The sequence below is a fragment of the Podarcis cretensis genome (assembly GCF_951804945.1).
Source record: "Podarcis cretensis genome assembly, chromosome: 7".
In the NCBI taxonomy this organism is placed as follows: Eukaryota; Metazoa; Chordata; class Lepidosauria; order Squamata; family Lacertidae; genus Podarcis; species Podarcis cretensis.
This window is the reverse complement of record NC_137176.1, coordinates 68,901,534-68,928,554: the sequence shown is the minus strand read 5'-3', so window position 1 is coordinate 68,928,554 and position 27,021 is coordinate 68,901,534. Positions and strand designations below refer to the sequence as shown.

Here is a 27,021-nt window from a genome sequence, read left to right as displayed (position 1 = left end):
TGTGTATACACATCTACACATCTACACGTGTACATACACACACAAATATGGGGCTGCCACCCGTTTTCCAATCCCACTTACCTGCCAACCCTGCTTTCCCCACACCTGGTTGACCCCTCCTCTCTTTACATCTGAACAACCTGTTTCCCTTTACCCCGCCCCACGCTCTGCCTCTTTTAAAGGAGGGTGGGAGGCGTTTCAGAGAGCAGTTTGGCAAACCGCTTTCTGCAACACCTCTCCCTCTCTGTTACACCTCCCCATAGTTGTAGTTATGAACACATTGTAATAACACTTGGGGAGGCCCACAGCAGAGCAAAGAAGGGGTACGGCTGGGCGGGGGCCTGGAGGGTCAGATTTGGGCCCATCTCAATGGGGGAACTTGTCAGCCTTGCCCCTGGCTCCTAACCAAGCACATGCTTAGGACTAGGGTTGGGTGATATCTGGTTTTCAACATCACGATATATCACCAGCTAAACATTGCAATACAGTGGTACCTTGGGTTACAGACACTTCAGGTTACAGACGCTTCAGGTTACAGACTCCACTAACCCAGAAACAGTACCTCGGGTTAAGAACTTTACCTCAGGATGAGACCAGAAATTGCGCACCAGCGCAGCGATGCGACGGCAGCGGGAGGCCCCATTAACTAAAGTGGTACCTCAGGTTAAGAACACTTTCAGGTTAAGAACGGACCTCCGGAACAAATTAAGTTCTTAACCTGAAGTACCACTGTATACTGATATATCACCATGTCTGCAATAAGGATAGAGTTTTTCATAGCACACACACATAACAATTTGCAATATATTGACAGGTCAAAAACTTTGAAACCAATATCACGATATGACTTGAGACAGGTTTTGGACGATTTATCAAAATAAAGCCCAGCCCTACTTAGGACAGTGATGAAAGAAATTAAGAATGAATTGATCTAGAACAAGAGATGTACAAATATGGTTGTCTTAAAAACCTTGTTTGCTTATTTTCCTGCTTACTCTTGGAGATGTCCACTCTCAGGCCTGGAGCAAAGCAAGCAACGGTTGCAAAATATCAACATGCAACTCTTCTGCTTGTCAAGTGAATACTAAAACAGAGCAGCGCAGCAAGCAGCCTTCTCTATCAAGAAGCATAGCTTCTCAACCCCAATCTACCCTGGAAAATGCAAGTTTCTGGAGTCAAAAGTTGTAATGCGATCTCCCTAAGTTTCTCGAAACAGCAGTGAGTATGGAGCTGTCACTATCTGCCAGCTCTTTCTCCGGCAGCTTGGCCAGCCCTGTGGAATTAGGGAAACCGAATACAAACAGACTGTCAAATCAAACAGCAGTTACAAAGGCATTTCTTGGGCACCCTCAAGCAGCATTCCAGCAGAGAAGACCCTGTGCAGTTCCGCTGCAGATAATGAACTCTGAACACTGCTGGGAAGCTTTCCTAGAAATGGCAAAACACCTCTTTTAATGCAATTTGCCGGGGTTTTTCCTTTTTTAATTTGCCAGTAGAATGGATGAATAACTTCTACTTTGGTTTCTCCTCTGAGCTGGAAAACAGTGGGATAACTACCATTTGTAAGATGCTGCCAGATAGTTTTATTTTTTTAATACTTATCCATATACTCACTGGAGCAAACCTGATACCAGACACTGTAAATAACAAGCCGCACATTGTTCAGGACAGGTAATTTCTGTTGATTTCAGGTGAATTCAGAACAACAGTGTTAAACAACAAGGCTTTTTTAAAAAGGATCAGTTTGGAAGTATTTTGAATCGATATGCTGGTTTAAGTAACATGATTTTTTTAAAAAATTAAATAAACCCTGTTGTGTATCTCCAAGGAGATGGGGAAAATACTTGGCCTGATTTACACATTCTGTTTTTGGGACATGGCCGTCTTCCCAGACATCACTCCTGGGTTTAAAAACTACTTAAGATGTAACAAGAGTTTAAGGGCTGTGCCCATGTTAGATTTATGCAACAAGGCCACACAGGGCTATAATTGGGGAAGTCATGATCCTCTGTCAGACCATTCCTGGAACTCGAATATTCCTTGGAGAACAAAATTGTGAGGGAGCTGGTTAATATATTCCGCAAAAGTTAGGAAAGCAGGTTACTTCATTTTACTATTTCTGTATAACACCTAGGCTGCAACCCCTTTGGGGTGGGGAGGGAGAAGGTCTCAGTGGGTACCTGTGTAACCACAGGTTGCCACGTTGGCAACCACAGCATAAGGCGTAAACATCATATAAACCAAATGTAACATTAAAGAGGTAAAGGGACGCCTGACCATTAGGTCCAGTCGTGGCCGACTCTGGGGTTGTGGCGCTCATCTCGCTTTACTGGCTGAGTGAGCCGGTGTACAGCTTCCAGGTCATGTGGCCAGCATGACTAAGCCACTTCTGGCAAACCAGAGCAGCGCACAGAAACGCTGTTTTACCTTCCCACCAGAGCGGTACCTATTTATCTACTTGCACTTTGACGTGCTTTCGAACTGCTAGGTTGGCAGGAGCTGGGACTGTGAAACAGAAGCTCACCCCGTTGTGGGGATTCGAACCGCCAACCTTCTGATCGGCAAGTCCTAGGCTCTGTGGTTTAACCCACAGAGCCACCCACGTCCCTAATGTAACATTAGTGGCATGGATATTGCCACCAGAGCTAGAGGGATGTGAACAAAGGAATCAACATTTGTGATGGGAATTAGCTGGTTTTTTAAGGTGTGCCACTTTGATAAGCCAAACCCCATATTTCAAAGGTGTAAAAACTACGTTTCAATTAGTCTGCTTGTCTTGAGGAAAGCATGCTCAGTTTCCTCTGTGGATCAAAGCCTGCCATCCAACAGCAGAAGCCTCAGAGCCCACATCTCGGCTTGTTTCCTGTCCTGTTGGATAAGTGATGCTAAATCAGTCTGAATGCCCAGTGAATGCTGTGGGGGGAATTAACGTTTGTTTAAGCAAAGTAAGCTTTCTGTTAAGTCTATGCACTTCCAGGGGATGGGGTAGGAATCTGTCATTTGAAGCAAAGTTTCCTCAACTACCACCCTCATTGGTAAGGTCTGCAATGTTAATTCTTCTATTCCTGTTTATATATATATATATATATATATATATATATATATATAAACACACAAATATATACAACTGCTACTCCATCTATTAACTGTGTGCAGCTGAAATTCTGCCAGTTTTCATTGGGTGATATTGCTGAGAAGCTGGGTAGCTTTTCCAGGCTATCAGATATGAACGACCCTTTTTGAATTCCTCCAGACACATGGTGGACTGACAATTGCCAGCTGTCTGAAGTTATGGAGTGACATAATTTGAATTGCATTCTATTGTGATGGGGGGGGGGAATCCTTTCTCCCTTTCCATTGGCACAGAAGCAATATGCTCTTTAGGCTAAGCACTGGGACTAAAAGGTATTTTATTTCAACCATGTGGACCTTGCATTCAGAATAGCTGTCGGTAGCTGTGATTTATTATCAACTAACAGGCCATTCAGATGTGCTGATGCCAGAAGCGGACAAGCTGGCTATTTTGCAATGAATTTATAGACTGTCCCTAATCCTCAGACCCACATTCCTCTTCTTTTATAGCCCCATGCCGAACCTTCTTGTGACCAATGGACCCTGGGGGTTATTTGGGCATAAGTGCCTCTGTCTACCAGTCAGACACATAAATTAATAACTTACCCCTTCCCGGGAGCTTGAGAAAAATCAAAGCTTAAACTTAAGGCAGGGTCAACAACTGCAGATGCTCTGCTGTGGCTGAAGGATGAAGAAATTAAGGCCGGAGGAAGGATTGGGTTGAAGTAAAAAGGGGGAAAATGAATAAGAGCACAATCCTACACACACACACCCTTACCACAGTAGATAGCTGGAGATGTGGGTATAGAATGGCATACAGTTGCCCCTCCACAGGTGGAGAGCATTGCCTGGCGGAGGGTGGGGCATGACAAGAGCATTGTTTCGTCTCATTTCACTTTGAATTTGTATGCCGCTTTTGTGTATTGCTATACACAAGGTGGGAACGCAGGTGGCACTGTGGGTTAAACCACAGAGCCTAGGACTTGCCAATCAGAAGGTCAGCGGTTTGAATCCCAGCGACGGGGTGAGCTCCCGTTGCTCGGTCCCTGCTCCTGCCCACCTAGCAGTTCAAAAGCACGTCAAAGTAAGGTAAAGGGTAAAGGGACCCCTGACCATTAGGTCCAGTCGTGACCGACTCTGGGGTTGTGGCGCTTATCTCGCTTTATCAGCCAAGGGAGCCTACGTACAGCTTCCGGGTCACGTGGCCAGCATGACTAAGCTGCTTCTGGCAAACCAGAGCAGAGCATGGAAACGCTGTTTACCTTCCCGCCAGAGCAGTACCTATTTATCTACTTGCACTTTGATGTGCTTTCGAATTTGCTCTCATCTTCCCTTTGAAGATGGGACGTGGGTGGCGCTGTGGGTTGAACCACAGAGCCTAGGGCTTGCCGATCAGAAGGTCGGCGGTTCAAATCCCTGCGACGGGGTGAGTTCCTGTTGCTCGGTCCCTGCTCCTGCTAACCTAGCAGCTCGAAAGCACGTCAAAGTGCAAGTAGATAAATAGGTACCACTCCGGCGGGAAGGTAAACGGCATTTCCGTGCACTGCTTTGGTTCGCCAGAAGCAGCTTAGTCATGCTGGTCACATGTACGCTGGCTCCCTCGGCCAATAAAGCGAGATGAGCACTGCAACCCTAGAGTTGGCCACGACTGGACCTAATGGTCAGGGGTCCCTTTACCTTTATACACAAGGTGCTTACAAGGCAAATAAACAGGAAAATACATAGCAAGGATCACACATCTCTCAGGGTCATGAGTTCGAGCCAAATGTTGGACAAAAGATTCCTGCACTGCAGGGAGTTGGAACAGATGACCTGCTATGGTAAGGTTACCAGATGTCCCCGTTTGCCGGGGACAGTCCCTGGATTTACAAATCAGTCCCCATACAAAATTCATTGAAGTTGAAAAGCGTCCCCCGATTCATTGAAAAAAAATCTGGTAACCTTATGCTATGGTCCCTTCCAACCCCAAATTCTATTATCTTATTAACTATCCAACGCAATGCAAATAAGCCATAATAAAAAAATATGACTTTAAAAGAAACAACTTGGATAAATTAACATTCAGTGCTCCATTTTGAATATAATATTGCACATTACATCAGCAAATAATATGCGGAAATTCACTCTCAACAGCTACAAGAAATCATTACTTGTCTATAATCAATAAAAACAACAGCAAGTCGCAATACTTTTTAATTAAAAAGAATGCAAAAAGTCCAAATTGAGCAACCAAGTCACATACAACATTAATTTTATAATTTTTGCGTGAGTGGCAGCATCACACACCTGGCTTCCCAAATCTGAGTGTTGCTGCCATTTAAGAAAAGGAGGTGTGACACAGGAGGCGCAGTTGGCGTGGGGGTGGCATCAAGCAGACATTCCTGTCACCGGGCCCACACCATACTGACTTTCCCACCATTCTAGGGCTGCCATACATCTGGATTTTTGCCAAATCGGCAAAATGTCCTGGAAAAACTGGACTTAGGGCAACTAGGGCAATCTTTTAAAGAAAAATGCTTTTAGAATCCAAAAAAAGCCCAAATACTTGTGAGTCTTTTTGGTGGGGGGGGGCAGATGTTTTCAAAAATGCTCAACAACTTTGTCCAGATTTTCACTTTTGGGAATATGGCAACCCTACACAACTCATCCCTCTCAGTAAGCACCAACAATGCCCACTCTTGGGCAGCCCACTGTGCAACAATGTCCCACTTCTGGCCCAGTTCCGAAATGCCTCATTTGGCCCAATGTTTGCTTTCTGCCACGGAGGAGCCCCCTCCCCTAGCCCTCCTCTCCATCAGAAAAGCCACTTACTCACTTCTTTTAAGGATCCTTTTGTCCTTGTTATCAAGGATACCAATTTACTTTAAAAATTTCAGCAGTTTGCAATGCTAAATCCCATTGGACTCAACCCATCAGGTTCTCAGTGATCATTGTCACCACATTTTCTATGCATGCTTTCAACCCATTCTGATTTTTTCCAGAGGGTATTGTGCCACAGTCTACCTCAGCTAGTCACAACTGACGTTAAAAGCGTGGTTTTCTTCATTGTTTCAAAAAGCACTTTCATTTTTTTTAAAGTGCCGATTCTAGCTCATTTTAATTCCTGCGAAAACACCCCATTTTAGCACGGCAGAGGACCCTTTTTGAGTAAGGTAGAGGAAGCACAGCAGAATGCCCTCATAACAATGAATGAATTAGTCATTGACTCTTCCATTACACTGCCAGCACTGCAGTTCAACTCTGAGAAAGTTCATTCTGACTTAAAGCTCTTCGTCAGCTGGAGGACTTCAGAATTATCCTCAGGATGGCATACCAGGGACTGTTTTTCATATTTTAGTTCTATGCCATAGTCTCAACCTCTTTCCAAACCATAGAGGCAATAGTATACAAAAGACTGGTAAGGGGACACAGGCAAACTGAGTGATCTTTTTGGTAACTTTGGTGCCGTTGACTTCACCCCCGGAGGCACACTCCATTGTCTCTTGAGACAGATGGATGCCACCAACAAGAAACTGTCACAGGCGCCACAAAATAGAGTTCACGGGGGGGGGGGTCAAATGATGCTCAGGACTACCCTTCCTTGCCCGCCCGCCCCCCCACAACAGGTCAAACACCTATTTCCAATCCAAAACAAAACACAGGCAAAAAAGTAAGCTACCCCTATCTGAAGTCATAAAAATGCAATTAATCAAAAAATAAATGGAGAGGCCGTGGGGGGGGGGGGCTTGGCAGGCACAAGGGGGGCACCTGAAGGAGCCACAGTGCCCACAGGCACCACAGTGGGGACCCCAGTTCTGTCTGAATGTGCTGCTGCCATTTGCTGTTTTAATTTGCTGGGTTAGTTTGGAAATGTTTATTATTATTTTGTCAACTGCATGTTTTATATTTTATTGATTACTAAATAATAATAATAATAATAATAATACATTGTGCTTTTTTGTTTCTACCCTGGGAACATACATTTACATTGAACGTACGGGATGCAAATGAAATAAGCAGATAAATATGCTCCCACTTAGAATACTAGCAGCCACATTCTCATTTTTTGAAACAAGAAAATGTTTATTTTAGAAAATAAAGGTATTGAATCACAATGTGTCCTATAAAGTATAAATTGTTCCTCCTTCTGGCTGCCAGAATACGAAGCCATGCCATTTGCTTGCCTGTTTATGTCCCAGTGGCCTCAGTTCAGGACTCTTGAGCTGTGCGCTGCAACGGCGGCTGATGCTGTATTCAAGCCATAAATCTCCGAGGGTGGTTTCGCTTTGAGGCAGAAGCACCTGACCAAGGCTTGCATGGGCCATCTGGCAGAGACAGATAGCAGGCCAGATAGAGCCATCTCCTCATGTTCCAAAGACATGCCAGATTTGTCCTTTTGTTGCAAAGATGTAAACAAATGGTGAGGAACCTGGATTCTGGTACATGAAACGCAAGAAATAACTCTGGGGGCTAGTGGCAGCTCCCCACCACACAGTATTTCCCATTACCGCATCTGCTCCCCCTGCTTACAGACACAATTTACATTCTGCACAGAAGGGGTGGATAACGTTTTTTCCCCAGCCTGAGAGGGCTGCATGGAGGGGCCACTAGCCAAGGTGAGCAAAACAAGGGAGAGTGACTCCTAACTTTGCTGAGGAGGCTATATTCCAACTGTGCAAAAAAGCCAGAGGCACAAAAACCTTTCCATCTTCTTTCCAAGCAAGCATGAGGCATTGCCGCCATTCAAGGGCGCATTTCAGCCAGGCAAAAAGCCCTTGAGGAACGCATGGAACAGGATTGGTGGGAAGTGTTGTCTGTGGGGATTATGATCTTGGGCAGGGGTCAGCAAACTTTTTCAGCAGGGGGCCGGTCCACTGTCCCTCAGACCTTGTGGGGGGCCAGACTATATTTTGAAGGGGGAAAATGAACGAGTTCCTATGCCCCACAAATAACCCAGAGATACGTTTTAAATAAAAGGACACATTCTACTCACCTAAAAACACACTGATTCCCGGACCATCCACGGGCCAGATTTAGAAGGCGATTGGGCCGCAGCTGGCCCCCAGGCCTTAGTTTGCCTACCCATGACCTTGGGAGTCTCAGGGGCCAGTCATAGGGGTGGAGCTACAATGAAACTAATGGAGCTTAAGCTCCAGGGCCCCTAATCCCAGAGGGGCCCCAGAAGAGACTTTAGTCCACATTGCTTCAAAATTGGGCCTAGTAAACCTAAATTGAGTTGCATTGATTTGAGACAAATTTATTCATTTTGTTGTTGTGTGTATTTCAACAATCCCAAAGTCTGAAAGTCAGTAGCACAGATGTTGTAAGGGTGTGTGATCTGTCATGGAACAGCCCCATGGAAGAAGAGAACAGTGGTTACCTAGACCTCCTTGCTGGTAGGGACATCCTATTCCATACCCTCCAACATTTCTCTGATCAAAATAGGGACATCCCAAGGAAGACTGGGACATTCTGGGATCAAATCAGAAACCTAGATGGCTTTTGTAAATCTGGGACTGTCCCTAGAAAATAGGGACACTTGGAGGGAGATCTATAGTACAGTGGTGCCCCGCAAGACGAATGCCTCGCAAGACGGAAAACCCGCTAGATGAAAGGGTTTTCCGTTTTGGAGGTCCTTCGCAAAACGAATTTCCTATGGGCTTGCTTCACAAGACAAAAATGTCTTGCAAGTTCCTGCGGGTTTTTTTTCCTCCCCCCCCCCTTTCCTTAAGCCACTAAGCCGCTTATCAGCTGATCCGCTAAGCCGCTTATCAGCTGATCCGCTAAGCCGCTTATCAGCTGATCCGCTAAGCCGCTTATCAGCTGATCCGCTAAGCCGCTTATCAGCTGATCCGCTAAGCCACTAAGCCGCTTATCAGCTGATCCGCTAAGCCGCTTATCAGCTGATCCGCTAAGCCACTAAGCCGCTTATCAGCTGATCCGCTAAGCCGCTAATAGCGCTAATCTGCTAAGCCGTTAATGGGCTTGCTTCGCAAGACGAAAAAACTCGCGGAACGGATTCTTTTCGTCTTGCGAGGCACCACTGTACTTGGTCCTTTAAATAATGGTCCTTATCATCCCTTCACTCCCCCCAAACAATTTCCCCCCTCAAATTGTGTCCATAATGTGCACTCCCTAAAGGGGTAGCCAATGTGGTGCCCTCCATATGTTAAAGAACTCAACTCCCATCAGCCCCATCCAGCAAGGTCAATGGACAGGGATGATGGGAGTTGTAGTCCAAAACATCTGTAGGCACCACACCAGCTACCCCTGCCCTGAAGCTTCCAAGTTTAATTGGAAAAGGAACATGTAAGAGCAGAGAAACCATTTTTCCTCTCCCTGTATATTTGGCTCTCTTAATCGACGGAGCAGATTTACGCCTTTAATGCCCTTTCTGGAGTTAAACCAAAGCTTTAATGAAATAGTGTTTCCAAAAGTGTATTTTGTCAAGGGAACGTTTCCAAATCTAATTCTCAAGATACTTCATTTGCATTGAATTATTCCGCCACCAGAAAGAAACACAGCCCAAAACGTACACCTGGCAATCACACAGCTGCCTCAGCAAACCGCAGCTGGGAGGGAAGCTCAGATAGACGAAGAAGAAAGTCAACCACAAACGCCACAGGCTGTAAGGATGACGTGAACCTAAACAGAGTCAAGAAAGTACGCTCAGCTCCAACTGCTATCTAGACTCTGCCATCAACTGGGGTACAAAAAGGGTGACTGGGAGGCTGTGCCCACTGCCTCTCAGCAAAAGCATAATGCCACAGCTCTGGAATTTTGTGGGGTCTCTTGTTAACGGTCCCATGTGACATCTTTCAGACTAGTCGAGTCAGGCTGCAATCCTGCACATAGTTAACAGGGAGCAAGCCCCATGGAAATCAGGGTAATGCACAGTGGCATGGAGTCATTAAAAACTAACAGCAGGGACTCCTTCTGAACCACAGACACTTTTCAGTGTTAGTGATGTGCAAACTGCATGCTAAACCACAATACCTAAGTTTAGGTAATATCTTTGCAAGGGAGGAAGATGCAGAGAAAACCGGAACAACTTGGGCATGCTTCTGTGACCTCGTAGCAGTTCCATCACATCTGCCACTGAATCCAGGCACTGACCCACCTCAGACTTGTTTAGCTTGAGCAAGGTGCTTGTCTAGCGGCTGAAACGACTCTACGTTATTCAGCCATGAATATTCAACAGGAGAGCTCTGAATACTGAAATTCGCTTCCCTCACCTGATACAGACCCAAAAGCTTTGCATAGGTACAAAAACAAGCAGTTATTCATCAACAGAGGGTGGAAGCTTAAATTAGTTGCTTGTGGCTATCTGGACAGCCGAGAGAATTCAGCTGCACATATATAACTGACTTTGCACACGAACAATTAATTCACTTTAGACCAGGCTCCCCTATTACTCACACGTAGGCCAAGCCAGCCATTTTTCATCGCTTTTTTCATGAGAACAATGGAGGGATGTTTTAGCTCGTGATAAACTTCCAAAGCATGTTTTTCCATGCAAACATTAACATGTCTAGGATGGCGGCAGTATTTTCAAAGTTATGGTGCAGGTGCAAACACAGTCTTTGTAAATTGCCAGAATAAATCAAAATTACTGTTCTAAGAAATATCTGCCCTGCTCTCAAGTGTGCCTGACATCATGCATGATGCACGTTCTGGCATTTCAGAAACTAGAATTCCGGTTTGTTTAATTTCACACTAAAGGGAGTAGCATCTGTAAAATACTGCTTTCCCAGAAATAAGTAGGATGGGGTGGGAATTATTTCAAAGGAGACAAAGAAAGGGGTGGTTTGTAAAAAGGAAAAGAAAATATATTATTACTTAAAATGTTAGGTGAAATCGGATTCTCCCTTAAAGAGTGAGACCTGGACAACCGACACCCTGTGTTGTGAGTGGGTACATTGGTCAGCCACAACACCTGATTGGTAGGTCCCTCGAAGCTGGGTGCAATCTGGCCAATGGGACGCAGTCTAAAAAGTTCGAGGGACCTATTTATGCCCATGCACATGACCCAGAGCTTCCTCTTTCGGCGCATGCATTCGGAACACCTGCCCACCTCTCCCTACTTTTAGGGCTTGTTGCGCTTGACCTTGCTATGCCGTCGTGTGTCGTCTGTTGTTGGGACAGGGGCACGGAAGGAATTTTCCCCACTTGGCTGATTGGCTGTTGCCATTTGGGTTTCGCCTGCTGTGTAGCAAATCGTCACAACTTGTAAGGTTGCGGATAGGCTCTTTTTTAGGTGATAGGGATGGGAGAACGCTCTCGCCATCCCTATGTGAAGGGTATTCTTTCAAAGGAATCCAGGGACTCGATGGTTTGGTCAACCCCTGTGAGGGGGTTGTGCCCATGCCTGAGTCCAGGGGGACACTTGGGTGGTGGAGTTAGCCTGTTCCTGACTTTCCGCTTATCCAGATGTTCACCCTAGGCTGACCTATGCTGTTGCCCTGGGTCAGCGCTACCTGCATGGCAGGGAGCTAGTCGAACCAGAGCCTAAGCAACCAGCCACTTTCTGTAATCAATAAAGTTGTGGCCTAAATTCTGCCAAAAACCAAACCAAAATTTTGAGTCAAGTGTGAATTTATTTAGGGGGAGGTTTCCGGGTCTGAACACGCAAAACATCACACACTGGAAGCATGGTTTCAGAGCTGCTAATCGTAGTCCCTAAGCAAGGAAAAACAAGGCCAGCCTGAGTCAATGGCAGTGTACAGATCTGCTTCCTGAGGCAATCACCTCACCCCCACTTTATGGGCAGGCCGGCAGGCCCCAAGGAAGGTGATAAGAAAACTTCCATAAGGATATACTCCTATACCCAATGACTTCCTTTTTATTTCAGAAGAACTTACATCTGAGTGAATATGCAGAGAACTGGGAGCCATGAGTGTCCCCCTGAGAGGAGTGACTTTGTTTCCATGTCCAGGAGTGTGACCTTGTGTCCTACTTTATAGAGAGCAGTCCTCTATTTTAAGAAGTCCCATTTCAAGATCTGCCTGGTATCCAGTTTAAAGATGAAGAACTGTACAAAAATAAAGGAGGAGAGCAGGTTCCTTGAAGTCTTCCCACCAACATTTAGCACTCGGACAGCAGACTGAGCAGAACACAGGTCTTCTGGTCATATAGCCTTTCCCTCTACAGTGGTACTTCGGGTTAAGAACGTAATTCGTTCTGGAGGTCTGTTCTTAACCTGAAACTGTTCTTAACCTGAAGTACCACTTTAGCTAATGGGGCCTCCTGCTGCCACTGCGCCGCTGCTGTGCGATTTCTGTTCTCATCCTGAAGCAAAGTTCTTAACCCGAGGTACTATTTCTGGGTTAGCGGAATCTGTAACCTGAAGCTTCTGTAACCTGAAGTGTCTGTAACCCGAGGTACCACTGTATAGTCACGTATGTTATATTTCTGCTTAAATATTTCTGTTTAATTCTATAGCTTCAGCAATGCATCTAAATGAGATATGCACATGTTATGCCAATCTGGGTACTTTTAGGGAGTTAAGCATTTCCTCTCCTCTTTTTTGGAGGGGAGGGGGCAACCCAACAAATTAGAAAAGTCATCTCTCTCTCTCTCTCTCTCTCTCTCTCTGGTCTCCATCTACCTGACTTGGAGGAGGGGCTCCAATTGGGACTGTAAACTTCCACCAGGCTAATTCAGTAGGAGCAATCCTCCAGACAGCTACGTCCAAAGCTGTTTAGGGCTTTATAGACAATGACCAGCATTGGAAACAGATGGTAGCCATTGTATCTGTTTATGTACTGGTGATATATATTCCCTAAAGCCAGCCCCAATGAGTAACCTAGCAGCAGCATTTTGTTCTAACCAAAGATTAGGGATGGGTGATACCTGGTTTTCAACATCGTGACACATCACCAGCTAAATGTTTTAATATACCTATATATCACAATGTCTGAAATAATGATGGAGCTCTGTAGAGGCATTGGCTGGCTTCACGGGTTTTCCCCACATTGTGAGTTTTGCATAGCACACACACAGAGAGAAACAATATATTGCTATATCGCCCAGCCCTACTGAAGACCCTGTTAATTCTTCAATGCACTATATCCTAAACAGCTGAATAGACCATGAATTTTACACAACTTTCCCATCCCTTAGCTTTGATTAGCTAAATGCACAGCGTACAGTAACATTTTCAGACCTTCGGTCGTGTCTCCACAAAATCAACCACACCAAATCCTCTGCTTGCACCCACAGCTTTCTGTTTCAACTTCTACCAGTTCTCAGGCAAACCTTTTCAGCCTAGGAGTTCACACATTTTCTCTATGAACCCTGCCCTGCTACACGACACCAGTGCTCATCAGTATACCGCCAGTGCTGTGAATATTTCAGGGGAAAAATAAAATCTTGATCCAAAACAGGGCCTTTGGAGTGACTTGCCAGTTATTTTATTCCCATGGCACCAGCATCTAGAGTTTCAAAATAAAACCTGGAAATCCGTCAGAATGTTTCTATTAATGCATTAATAATGAGATACTTGTGGTTTTCTGCTGGTACATTCGCCACCAATGACAAATGTGAGAAAGGTCAGACAGAAAGATGCCCTTGATTCCAGGACAAGAAGATAGTGGGAGCTCAGTCTGCAAGAGAATGCAGTGCTCTTGTCAACACAACAGGTCAAAGGACAGGCCAGGAGGGCAGACACTGGGAGTATTTTTTTTTTTAAACCCACCAATATCCTGCTATTTGTTTTCTTCCCTCTCCCCATGTATAATTTACTAAGACATCTCTGCCTCCAGCTATGTTCCTTCCTCTGCAAAATTTAAGCCATTGATTTTCAATAAGCTTGGGAAGCAAAGAATTTGTATTTTTGTTCTTTCCCATACAAATTGCGACATCGGATGTACCGACATTTTCAGCAAGGGCAATTCAGGCAAGGAATGTGAAAAAAATGGAAAACCAGCTCAGGACCATTTGCATGGAAAGAAGGCAGTTTGTCTAATTATTAAGAGTCTCTAGATTTGTTTAGCTGACATGGAAGCTGCATTCTAAAGTGTGTGCGTGTGTGTTTGTGCGCGCGCGTGCGTGCGCGTGCATTCCTGATCATGTAATTTTTCTTAAGCAGGAAAATCAGAAAAATCTGAGTAGTCAACTAAATAATTGTGCAAGCATAATGACTTGCCCTTGTGCAATGGGACCTCACCACTCTCCTCCTCCCCACTCCTAAATCTGTTCTAATGCATGAGGTGTGAGCCGTGAGGTGGGGAGTCCCCACTGCACAAGTGGAAGTCATTCTGCTTGCACAATCATTTAGCTGAATAAAGCCCAAAGTTTGCTTTATTTGCACACTGTTATGATGTGAATTGTTGAGGTAAGAATGGAAGCCAGGAGCTTTTGAGTCTGGCCTACAGATATGATATACCCAATTGTAGAGATGTATCTGTGTATCTGAAGAAGTGTGCATGCACACGAAAGCTCATACCAAGAACTAACTTAGTTGGTCTTTAAGGTGCTACTGGAAGGAATTTTTTTATTTTGTTTTGCCAATTGTAGAGAGACGCATGTTTGGACCAGCCCTAAGAACACCATGTAAGAGTGCCCTGAGGGATCCAACCAAGACTCCATTTAGTCTAGCATACCATGGACAAACAGATGCTTCTAGAAAGCTTTGAAGCTTATCACAGAGGCCAAAGCCTTCCCGCTTGGGTCTCCTTAGCTATAATGGCTATCCCTCATGAATCTAACTCCCTTTGAAGCCACCCAAGCCAACGGCCAGCATCACCACACACAGGGACAGTGATCTGCATACCTTTAGTATGCATTGTGTGAAGTATTTTCTTGTGTCCAGATTCTACTGCCAATCAGTTTCACTACTGCTGCACATCAAATTGCCATGGAGCTGTCAACTTCAACCCCCAGATCTGTTTGCTGAATAGTTTCAGGTCCCTCCAGGCTAATGCCTCTCCACTGCATCATCACAGATCTACAGCAGGAATTGGGAACCTGTGTGCTCCACATGTTCACAGAATCAGAGTTGGAAGTGTCATTTAGCCCAACCCCCTGCAATGCAAGGCTTCAGCTCCCACCTGCTCCATCCAGCAGGGCTAATGTTCCAGGATGATGGAAGTTGTAGTAGTCCAAGAACATCTGGAGGGCCACACATTCCCCTCTGTGGATCTACAGGCTATCCTGGTGAGCCTTCCCTTAAACAGGCTGTAGGTAGAATTACAGTGGTACCTCGGGTTACAGATGCTTCAGGTTACAGACTCTGCTAACCCAGAAATAGTACCTCGGGTTAAGAACTTTGCTTCAGGATGAGAACAGAAATTGCATGGCGGCAGCAGGCAGCCCCATTAGCTAAAGTGGTACCTCAGGTTAAGAACAGTTTTATGTTAAGAACGGAGCTCCAGAATGAATTAAGTTCTTAACCCGAGGTACCACTGTACTGCCCATCCTTACAGACACCCCCCCCCCAACCTACTAACTCTTAACCAGGAGTAATAGACCACATAGAGGATACAAGCCTAGGAACTTTCTCCTGCAACAAACCCTGGTGCTAGTTCTGCCCCCACAGCTAGTAAGAAAAACACTGCAACAGAACCTAATGACATCAGCCTAACATCAAGGACTTATCCCACTGCAGAGTAAACATAATAAATGGGCATTAGAAATGATAACTGGTGAGGGGACATTTCAGTCTCTCAATACATTCTGGCTATGCTCATACTTTATCTCCCTCCCCCCTCAAAAAAGAATGGAGCACCAAAAGGAGACCCCAGTGGGAAACTGTTAAATTGGAATAATTTGCAGAATTTGGCATTGTTGGGTTTAGTATCGGCTGGGAGTGCCTAGCTCACTGCAAAAATGCATTCATTATGTACGCTGTTCATCTTGGTTTGCCAATTCATTAACAGTTGGGAAAAGCCAACACCCAGTTGGATGAAAAGATTGACTCCTTTTGTTATGCGACTGAATCTAATTTTCATGTGGGCTTTGCATGTGACACACATCTTGCCTGCATGGCTGGTTCTTCCGGCTTTACTTTACAATAACAAGTCTTCTCACAGCCCAGCCATATATGTGTAACTGCATTTATGGGGGGGGAGGGAGGGAGGATAATGTTTCAAGTATTAGTTATACTGCTGAAGCTATCTGCTGCTATTATTGGGGTTGCTTTGTGAATTGCATGCGGTTTGTGTAAATGTGTTCTTAATATACAGTACTGAATAATATCCAACCCTGCCGTTCTGCCTGCGCAACAGACTTCCACTTGTGCAACAGAACTTCCCTTTCCTCTTCTCCCCCACCCACGAAGCCCTCCCTGCACCCTCAAAATAGTCGCAGATGGTTAAAGGACCCTCTGGATCAGAATTTGCAGGTGAAGGGAAGTCCCCTGCACCACTGTAGCTTCACCTCTGCTTATGTTCTTGGATATATAGTAAGTCATTGAAAAAGCTTTCTGTGTAAGAAGTAACTAACAAGTTCAAATAAAATCATCATCTGATGAAGCAGAGTTTGGCCCATAAAGGCTTGTGCCAAAATTAGTATGCCACTAAACTCTTGCTGTTTGAGGTTGATGTGAGATCTCTTTTGCATTGGATCCGATTCATACATGCAAGTTATAACTGATGCAGATAAAAATTAGCCTGTGTGCAACCCAGAACTTGGTTAAGTCCACCCAATCTACTATATATGTGTATTAGAGGAATATCTGTCAAATACGAGATAGGGGCGCCAACATTTCCCTGCCTTTTGGCAGATTCAAGACTCACAGGTAACATTGCTCAGGTAAATTTGCCCAGCACAGAGACCTTCCGTGTCCCCTGCAAATGTTGCTGTATCCCTAAGTGTACATATCCCTCCACCAGCATGGGATGGTGGGAGTTGTAGTCCAGTGACATGTAGGGAGCCATGGGATCCTCATATCTGATATAGAGGCAGTGTTGGAAAACTTTCCCTAGTGAATATTAGTTTTGCATGCAGTTGTTAAAGGCTGTCTTTTCTGTGAACCGCTCTGAGACCTCCGGGTATAGGGCAGTATACTACTAATAATAATAACAATAATAATGTAGCCTGCCAAGAAAAAAACTGTATACCTGAAGGAGCGTCTCCACCCCCGTCATTCAACCCGGACACTGAGATCCAACGCCGAGGGCCTTCTGGCGGTTCCCTGATTGCAAGAAGTGAAGTTACAGGGAACCAGACAGAGGGCCTTCTTGGTAGTGGCACCCGCACTGTGGAACACCCTCCCTTCAGATGTGAAGGAAATAAGCAGCTATCCTATCTTTAAAAGACATCTGAAGGCAGCCCTGTTTAGGGAAGTTTTTAATATTTAATGCTGTATTGTTTTTAACACTTGATTGGGAGTTGCCCAGAGTGGCTGGGGAAACTCAGCCAGATGGGCAGGGTATAAATAAATTATTATTATTATTATTATTATTATTATTATTATTATTATTATTAAACTGGTAGTCCTGTTCGCTCAGCCCATACAACGCACACAGTCACATAGACAAAACCCTGGTATGCCCACAACACAATGCAAGGTATACTTTACTGAGAATAGAAACGTACTCAGTTCAGTGGAGTTTACTTCCAAACAAGTGTGCACCGGATTGTTGCCTTAGTGACAGTGGGTGGAAATAAATAGTGGAGGAAACTCCATAAAATTTCTGTACCAAACTACTATTAGAGGAGCAGAATCAGGAATAAGCGTTAGCAACTTTACCAGAAATGCTAGATTCCTCCCAAGAACTGTCATCTGCGGTTCCTGTTCTGCTTCCGATACTTGCAGGAAGGAAGCCCTGGTTATTGGACAGTGACTCCAGACAGTGGCGTAGCGTGGGGGGTGCCGGCCGCACCGGGCGCAACATCTGGGGGTTAGGGTTAGGGGGCGCAAATCCACGGGTTAGGGGGCGCAAATTACTTGCCTTGCCCCGGGTGCTGACAACCCACGCTACGCCACTGACTCCAGAGGTCCCGGCTGTTAGCAATGAGCAGCAGCTGGAAAGTGGGGCCAAGAATGGTGGAAGAGTACCTAAAACGTTGTCTCGCTCATCATCTCCTGCCACTGACAGCGCCAGCTCCTCAAAGTGGCCCAAACAAATGCTGTACATTTTAATGAAATGCTTTTAATCGTGCTGAATATCTAGAGGTAGATCTCCCGGCAGTCATCAGAATACTGGCTGCAATTTGCTGTTCCCTTGGGTTGTCCTCCATCCGCACCTGTCAGGTTCAGTAATTGGCTTGAATTAAAATCACAACAGCAGAATTAAACTGACCATGTAAAGCTATGTATGGCAAGCGCAACTCATCCTAGGAAGGGAAATGCATAACACGGAGCTGGACCAGGAAGCTGCAAACATCACCCCTCCTCCTCGTCCCTCCACTACACACAATGCTTAAAGATAATCAATAAGCTCCTCTGGAAGGTGAAAAGCAGGTCGTCAATACAATCTATCCATTCAACTGCGCAGTCACACCCTCCATAGTCTCCGCCGCTACCCCTTCCTACAAGGCAAATAATAAGTTGTGGGATGCGGGTGCCACTGTGGGTTAAACCACAGAGCCTAGGGCTTGCTGATCAGAAGGTCAGCGGTTTGAATCCCCGCGACAGGGTGAGCTCCCGTTGCTCAGTCCCTGCTCCTGCAACCTAGCAGTTCAAAAGCACGTCAAAGTGCAAGTAGATAAAAAGGTACCGCTCTGGCGGGATGGTAAACGGCGTTTCTGTGTGCTGCTCTGGTTTGCCAGAAGCGGCTTAGTCATGCTGGCCACATGACCCAGAAGCTGTACGCCGGCTCCCTTGGCCAATAAAGCGAGATGAGCGCCGCAACCCCAGAGTCGGCCACAACTGGACCTAATGGTCAGGGGTCCCTTTACCTTTAGACCATTAATAAGTTGCAGAAGAAGGTAAGATAAGGTTCCCCCTCCTTCCCGTTTTGTGGGCTGAATTGTGAGCAAGAGGAGAAATCCTATACGGAGCTTCCGCCTGGTTCAAGGAACCACGAGCCGCCCCCGTGAGAATATCCGCTCCCTTGACTTCAGGGCACATTTTTTTCGTTTCTGCAGGGGCGTTTCGAGAAGCGGCGGCCCTCCTTGCGCGCAAGCGTGCGCAGCCGGCCCGCCAGCCACGCTACTTTCTCCGGCCTTAAGACGGCCTGCAAAAGGCTCTCCTGCCGTGGAGAACGCGGGGGAGGAGCGGGGCTGTTCACCAACCTTCCTCTGGAGCGAGCGAGCGAGCGAGCGAGCGGGTGGCGGAGAGGAGAGCTCGAGGCCACGTCCTCTGCGCAGCAGCAGCAGCAGCGTTTGGCTGAATGAACCGGAGAGGCGCTTTTCGCCCTGCCTGAAGAGCATTTGCCTCTCCCGCGGGTACAGACGTCAGCCTCGTGCGCTGCCTGTGCGCTTTGGAGAGGCTCTTCGGTCACAGCCCGGCGAGGAGGGCCAGAGAGCCCCTCGCCTCCGTGGGGTGTTGCCAGGAGAAAACAAACCAAGCTCTCTTTTTTAATGATTCCAGCACCAAAGGCATCAAGACAGGCCTGTGCAGAGCTTGTGCGAGGCCCCGGGCGGGAGTCTTGGGAGAAGGAAGTTATAAACTAAAAAAAAAAAAAGGAGCTGGCAAGGTTACATAAGACGGCAAGATAGCTCGGATAAAGCAGTTCATTGCAACATCTCCCATGCAGCGTATTTTGCAAAGCTACTACAGTGGTACCTCAGGTTACAGATTCTTCAGGTTACGGACGCTTCAGGTTACAGACTCCGCTAACCCAGAAATAGTACCTTAGGTTAAGAATTTTGCTTCAGGATGAGAACAGAAATTGTGCGGTGGTGGCACAGCAGCAGTGGGAAGCCCCATTATCTAAAGTGGTACCTCAGGTTAAGAACAGTTTCAGGTTAAGAACGCACCTCCAGAATGAATTAAGCTCTTAATCCGAGGTACCACTGTACAGTGTTTCCAAACCTTTGGTCTCCAGTTGTTTTCAGACTACAATTCCCATCATACCTGACCACTGGTCTTGCTAGCTTAGGGATGATGGGAGTTGTAGTCCAAAAACAGCTGGAGACCCAAGGTTGGGAAACACTAATCGTAGCTTTGGTCACACCAGCTGACTAGTCATCCAAAGAAAAGGTTGAATTGCTTAGGACTAGAAATAGAAGCAGGTAAGGAACAATATGCGGGCTGATGTACCTACATTTTGCATTCATTGGCCATCTCCCGCTCATCCTTGCGCCAAGTCCTCCTGCTGCAACACTGGCACCAGACATGTGGCTCTGACAGACTTGCAGGCTATGAGATGCGCCACTGTGGTGGTTGCATGTAATCTGATCTGAAGCTACATGCTAGGTATAGGGGGGCAGGGGGGGCAGCTGCCCCCCTAAATCAAGTAAATCAATAAAAATAATTAACTGAGGTTCTGCCCCCCTAACAAGGAGATTCACCCACCCCGCCCCCCAATATGAAGCCTGCCCTCCCAACATTTTTGGCTATGCCCATGAAGGCAGCTCAGGGCTCTTGGGCTTTGGGACTTCCCCATGGCATCTGGTTGGTCACTCTGAGAACAGGGTGCAAGACTAGATGGGACATTTCCCTGTTCCGGCAGGATCCTCTTTTGTTCAAGCCTGAGTTCCTATTATTCGCAGTTTATAAAGATGTCACAGAACATCTATCTGTAAGGCAATAAAGTACAGAGATGATTGAATGACTCACTGTCACTCACAAAACACATTCTCAGTTCTTAGTGACTATAATATGTTCACATCTATTCGCTTCTGTTTCCTTCCCTTTGGGTCTGGTGACAGAGGTTTCATTTGCAGTAGTAATAGAACAAACTGTCTTCGTGTTGGTTTCATTGAGGGGCCCTAAAAAACATATCCGTCAACTCTTTCCTCCACTCTCACTTTCCTTGCACTCTCCTTTGGTACCCTTGATTTTACTTCCCTGTTTGTCTCATTAAGAGGAGAGTCATAATCTGTCCATCTGCCATTTTTGTTGTTGTATTTCTTTTTGTTTACCAACTTCTCTCTTTTCTTTTGAATGGTGGGAAACATAACTAAATTTGATGGCCACAGAGACAGTGTTACATTCAGCTCTTTAAAACAGTCTAGCTCACTGATGATCATTTTTGTTTTTTGTTTTCAAAGCATCACACAAACGGTTTGTTTCAGTGAACCTCACCTCTCTTTCCCTAGTCAACTGCCAGGCAGAGACTCCTTGTGTGGCTTTGCCAAATTATAAATGCTACAAACGTACAAGCTTTCAGATGTAGGTATGTTGATACTGAGCAAGCTTAAAACTAAAAAAGAATTATGTGCGCACATATAAAGTCACAAAGGAGGTTAGGATTTTGCTTCCATGCAGCATCTGCTTATCTGTGAAAAGGGGACATTGCAAATGCTTTCCCTAGATTTCTTCCCCACCCCCCTAGATTTCTTCCAGCAAAGCCATCAAAGAATGTAGTTATACCTGTCTTGGAATACAAACTTGCCCTATTTGTAATATTCAGCAGCCTCACCAGTTGAGGAGCATTCCTACAAAGAAGTTATTCATCTGAGATTGTACACTGCATGCCTCCCCCTTCCCCTAGTCCATTAAATGCCGGGTCACCTGGGAAAGCAAATTTTCTAGGACACCTTTGTCCTTAGTATGGATGCCAGGTACCCTGGGAAATAATGTTTCCCAGAATCCTTGGCATATGAGACAGAGCATTCAAAGCACTAGGAAAGGGAGTTTAGCCCTCCATTGAGACTTCTCAGTTGCTGCTGCTACTGCTATCACAAAGTACAGAAGGCCAGAGAACAGCGGCTCACAGCAGAGTTGAGGGAAGCAATTGTACCTTACTGAGCAATGGGAAAGTCAGCAATATTCGAATTTGGGGATTAGTTTCAGGGGTGGCTGTTTTGTCATCTTTAAAGAAAACCTTTCAATTTGCTGGTCCCAATTCCAAATCAAGCTGATGGATTTGCTTCTGTACTTAACAATGGGCAGAAAGACTGGATTCAGCTTGTAATGGCTTTTGTAACAATCTATTTCCCTTCCACATTTCACCCTTGGGGGGGAGGTGAATGGGAATTTCCTTCCCTTAATGTATCGGACAGGTCAGAAGCAATAAAGTTCTGGGCACCTCATGATGTCCACTTTTGTTATTTGTTTATTTAGCTGGCGGCACTCCAGACAGCTGAGTCCCTTCCCAAGACACCTGGATTCTGGAAATGGTATCATATACATGTTTTGTAGTGTTTAACTCGTTAGGCTTGGGGCCTGCTGGCACTCAAAACAGAAATAATTAACCTAAAATACTAAATCTCTGGCATAATAATTTGCTAGTAAATCATTTACTACTTGGGGGATTAGTACATGGAGCAGAGAAAAGAAAAAGGAACCAAAAAGGATGTTGGAATATACACAAAGCTGCCAGGTTCAATATCTGCAGATAAGCTTAAAAAATACAATACCCAAATCTGACCCCCTTCAGAAATTTTGGACTTCCATCAGCACCACTGCTGTAGTCCCAGAGATCTGGAGGGCACAATGTAGGACTGGAAGGTTCACAGCATCACCATTTTGAACTTGTTTTTGGTTGCTTTTTATGCGGGCAAATTTTCCTACTCCGCCACCACCATTCCTTTGAATTTCTGTGTCATTTCTTCCACAGTGCCACATTTTCCCACAAGGCTCCTCATGAACTGCTCCACCCAGATTTTGACTTTAACCGATATGTATTTATCCTGAAAAGCTTAATGAAATTACCAGAAGACTTCCTTGGTATGTCTGTCAGTGACATTAAGATGCATTCACTCATTTCCCTCCCCAGATGTTGGTCTCTTGTGTTTTTTTCATACACCAGCAGGTGTATTGCGATACAGTCAGCCCCATAATGAATTCAGTGAACCATTCAGATTAAGGTTCCCTCTGATTCAGTGACTCAACCTTTGCAGTTTCAGTGTAGGAAAATGGGAAGTATTAAGAAAATGTGCTGACATTGCACTTCAGTTTCTGAAAAGTGGTGCAGTTCCTAGTCACTAAAGCAGGTGTAAGCACTCTTACACCACTTTAGCAGCCATGACTTCCCCCAAAGAATCATGGGAACTGTAGTCACCAGGATTCTTTTAAGGGGAATGGCAGTTGATAAAGTAGTGTGTCACCTAGAAGTTGTTGGACTACAACTCTAATCACCCCTGATCTTTGGCCATGTTGGCTGGGGCTGATGGGAATTGGAGTTCAACCACATCCAGAAGATCCACGGGCCATAACAGTATGCCAGAGAAGAGCAGCTTTGGTGATTCACATTTCTTAGAGCACAATTTTCCTGAACCCCTGGCCTACCTGGCAGTAAGTCAGGATGCCAAGTCCAAAATTTGAGGTCAATCCACACAAGTGAAGTCCAAAGTCCAAAGGTTCAGGGTAAATTCAAGTCTGAAGTCCAGCAGTCAGGATACAATCCAGAATCAAACCAAAAGTACAGTCCTGTGGAGGTCCAGGAGCATCCAGCTCATGGTCCACCAACATGGGCAGTTGAGCAGACATAGCACCTCAGCTCTGCTTCCCTTTTGCACTTTGCATGCTGATTGCAGCATCTGGGCTTGATGAGGCATGTGGCCTTCACCTGTTCTAAGCCTACTCCAGCTGAGGAATCACACACCTCCTTCCAGAGCTAGCGAGCCCCACCTGGCCAGCTAGAGAGCTGGGCTTTGGGCCCTTGCCTGCCTCAGCTTCCTGGAGCATCCCACCTGCTGCTCCCTAGGCCTCAGAACTTGCCTTGTGGGCCCCTCTGGCTCTAGTGATGATTCTTGCTGCTCTGGTTTCTGTGTGCTGACCCCCATAATCCTCCGTCACCCTGTGAGTACTTCATATACCAACCTCTCCTTCCCCATCCCTTCCTTGCCCCAGTGTGTCCCAGCCCTGGCTACACCCCTCGCTGGGACCCTTTGCCTCCCTGTTGTCCTGCCAGTTCATGACAGCAATTGTATTTCAACGTCTGTTGTTTGCATTTAGGACGTCATAATCTTCCACTCCTTTGTCCTGTCAGTGCCTCTGTGAAGTAGGTTAATATTATTCCTGCTTTACAAACTGGAAACAGAGACACTGTTAAGCTGGTAACGGGTTTTCTTTGAGTTCTGAACTAAGTGGCTATTTTTATTTTTTAAATTATTTTTATCTAGCTTTATCTAGCTTTCCAGTTGAGCTGCCCATTGCTTCTCGTTCAAATGGAAAGTGCAACAAATCTTCCATTAAGGAAACTCACACCATTCCTTTGTGCGAGCTCTTAATTTCAGGTTTGTTCCTGTGTACAAAATTACCTGCCCTGGAAAGAATAAAAGGGAGTTTGAATGTTTTAAGTCACTGGATGTCCAGATAAAACAGGGATTCATCTCAGTGTCTCTAGTGAGCTTGCATAACAGATGAGATCGTTCATCTCCCCATGCTATGACTCTTCTGCCTACCGTATCAGCAATTTTTAAAAAAATGCAACAACAAGGTAGGGCTTTATGTTGCATCAGTGAAATCCTATTGTCTTGGGTGCTGTTATTCGGAGGCAGGAGTTGTTGCTTTTCCTCTAAATTCTTTGCATTGTTCATTTCACTTTCCATCAATTAAATATGAAAACCTCCACAGAGGCAGGAAGGAAGAGGAACTTAAGACATATGAGATAGCTTAAGCGATGTGATGTTTGCTGGGTTTTAGGGGCAAGGGAGAGATGAGGGAGAATCACCAGATGTTCAGATATCACAGTGATAGGTTTCAGGAATAAATTCTACAGCTGCGGACCAGCTGCCAAGAACAATCTATGCCACACAGTTGTGCTATTCTCTCTTGTACTTGACAGTTCCATGGTTCTTTAGAGCATTGAAGCTGTAGCATGCTATGAACATTTGAGAAGGCATTTGGGTCAGGAAAGCCCAAGCCGTCATTCAGAATTCCAGTTGGGAACTCGCCCGTGCTGCAAGTAGTGGAGCAGTGTGCAGTCAACAGCCTCAACTAATGAGTCCTTTGGCCGGTGATGTTCCTCCAAGAAAAAGGTGATAGAAGAACCGTTTTGTTAAAAATGCAGAAGAGAAACATATTCAGCGCTAGACATTCTTTTAGACAATGCAGTTGGACCAGTGTTAGAGTGGTAAATTTTGAAGCGCATCTTGACAGCCCCATAGCCACAACTCCCAAGGAGAGTGCAAAAATACAAGGAGCCCTATTGATCCATTTTGTGTAAGGGTCAAATGACAGCCATGGATTAGTAAACTACTCTTTCTCCATGCTAATGAGAATGTTAGAAGAGTCTGGTGGATCAGTCCAATGACCCATTTAGTCCAGCATCCTGTTCTCACAGTGGCCAATCAGATGCCTACAGGAAGTCCACAAGCAGGACATGAGCTCAACAGCACTCCCCCCCCCTGTGATTCACTGTAAGTGATATTCAGAGGCATAAAGTCTCTTGATTCTGGAATCAAAACATTGCCATCGTAACTAGCAGACACTGATGGTTTTATCCTCCTTAGATTTGTCTAATCCTCTTTTAAAACCATCCAAGTTGGTGGCCAAGTCGATGTCCCAAATATTTTGAGAGAAGGAGAATAACTTTTCTCTACACCATGTATAATGTATAACTTCAGACACCTTTGTCATGTCTCCCATTACTTGCCTTGTTTTCTAAACCAAGAGGTCCCAAATGTTGTAACCTTTCCTAATTTCTCCACCCCCTTGATCGTTTTGTTTGCAAAACAACAGTAAAACTGGAAAGCCTCATCCTCTCAGTCACTTGCTGGAGCAAGGAGAGTCCATAACCTATCCTCTACTTCCATCTTCTGCATCCACCATCTGGGGGACCAAATCAGGGCCAGACCAAAAGACTTTGGCATCTGAGGCAAACCAAAGTAAGGTTGTCCCCTCCCTGCCCAAGCTAGAAGGGGAAGTAAAGATCTACATCAGCAACAAGGCAGGGATGAAGATTCATCGGAGCTTTTTGAGCAGAGGTTGAGTGAGCATCTGTCAAAGATACTTCAGCCATGGATACTACATATGTAGGGAGAGAACTACCTTGCAAAATTAAGAGAAGTGTGAATTTCTAGGGTGTTTCATTTTGCATATTGAATTGGGCAGGCTTGCTGTCAAACGCAAACAGAATCCAAACTTAGGTTTTGTGCACCACCTCCTACTCGTATTACCTCTGAACTCTCCTGCTGCAATAAATCAGCTAGATTCTGAATTTTAAGATAACAATGAAAGATTGTTGTTAGTCAGTCCACAGAGATTGTGTTGGGACTTTGTTCATTGTATTGTCTTATAACCTGAAGGCTGTGTGGGATTTTGTTATTGAAAATGCATTATATTAAAGTGACGGTTGAAAGTAGGCAGATATAAAGAGTGTGCTGTTGATTTTTAAAATTAATATATTTAATGTCACGCTACACTATAAAGTTACCTGACCTATTACTCCAGTACCTTGTGAATTATAATTCTAGAGAAGTTTGCCCAATTCAACCTAGATTCCCTGGATTTTATTCCCTTTAGGAACAAAATAGCATTGGATTAAGCTACATGCAATCTCCCTAAAACACAGTATAAGGCTGAATCACTCGTCTCCAGAAAAGGAAGAACTGAAGGAAAGGTTATGGAAACTCCAGGGCATGCACATTTAGGACATGGATGATGCTAAACACATGCCCAGTACCAGTAAGTAAATAGTTCCTGAAGGGAATAGTTTAACAAGTTACTGTCCTTCTTTCACCATCCAGATCTCCTTAGTTTCCATCTGGATTGAGAGATACGATCTGCCAAGAGAAGAGAGGCATCTGTTAATCACTAGACTTTTATATAAATATATAATTTGCACCGTATGTTTTTCGCAACAGGCAGGGTTTGGACAACATGGCAAGCTGTGGTTCCTCGACAAATGGAAGTGACAATTTCCAGAGTCACAGTTATAAGTTGAAGGAAGCTTGTGGAAAAGCTCGGCCTGTTCTTTTTAATGCTAATGTCAGTTATATGGTGACTTTGATTCCTTAAACTGTGACCAA

At 45.2% G+C, this 27,021-nt stretch overlaps 1 protein-coding gene and 1 long non-coding RNA gene across 4 annotated transcripts in view; one reads left to right on the top strand and one right to left on the bottom strand.

Annotated features, from left to right (window-relative positions):
- CPQ (carboxypeptidase Q) overlaps positions 1-19,576 on the bottom strand; it is a 182,979-nt gene extending 163,403 nt beyond the window's left edge. For 2 of the 3 annotated variants that reach the window (XM_079984743.1, XM_079984742.1), the window contains exon 1: positions 19,231-19,576. The gene's annotated coding sequence lies outside the window, so the exon portion shown is untranslated. Of the gene's footprint in view, positions 1-1,151; positions 1,274-19,230 lie in introns of those variants that run through there. The other variant, XM_079984744.1, reaches the window with a different exon arrangement.
- A 1,576-nt stretch (positions 19,577-21,152) lies between these two features.
- On the top strand, positions 21,153-26,856 carry LOC307220741. Its single transcript, XR_013841071.1, has 3 exons — positions 21,153-21,274; positions 22,169-22,224; positions 26,516-26,856. It is a non-coding gene; the product is annotated as an uncharacterized lncRNA (long non-coding RNA).
- The last annotated feature ends 165 nt before the right edge of the window (positions 26,857-27,021 follow it).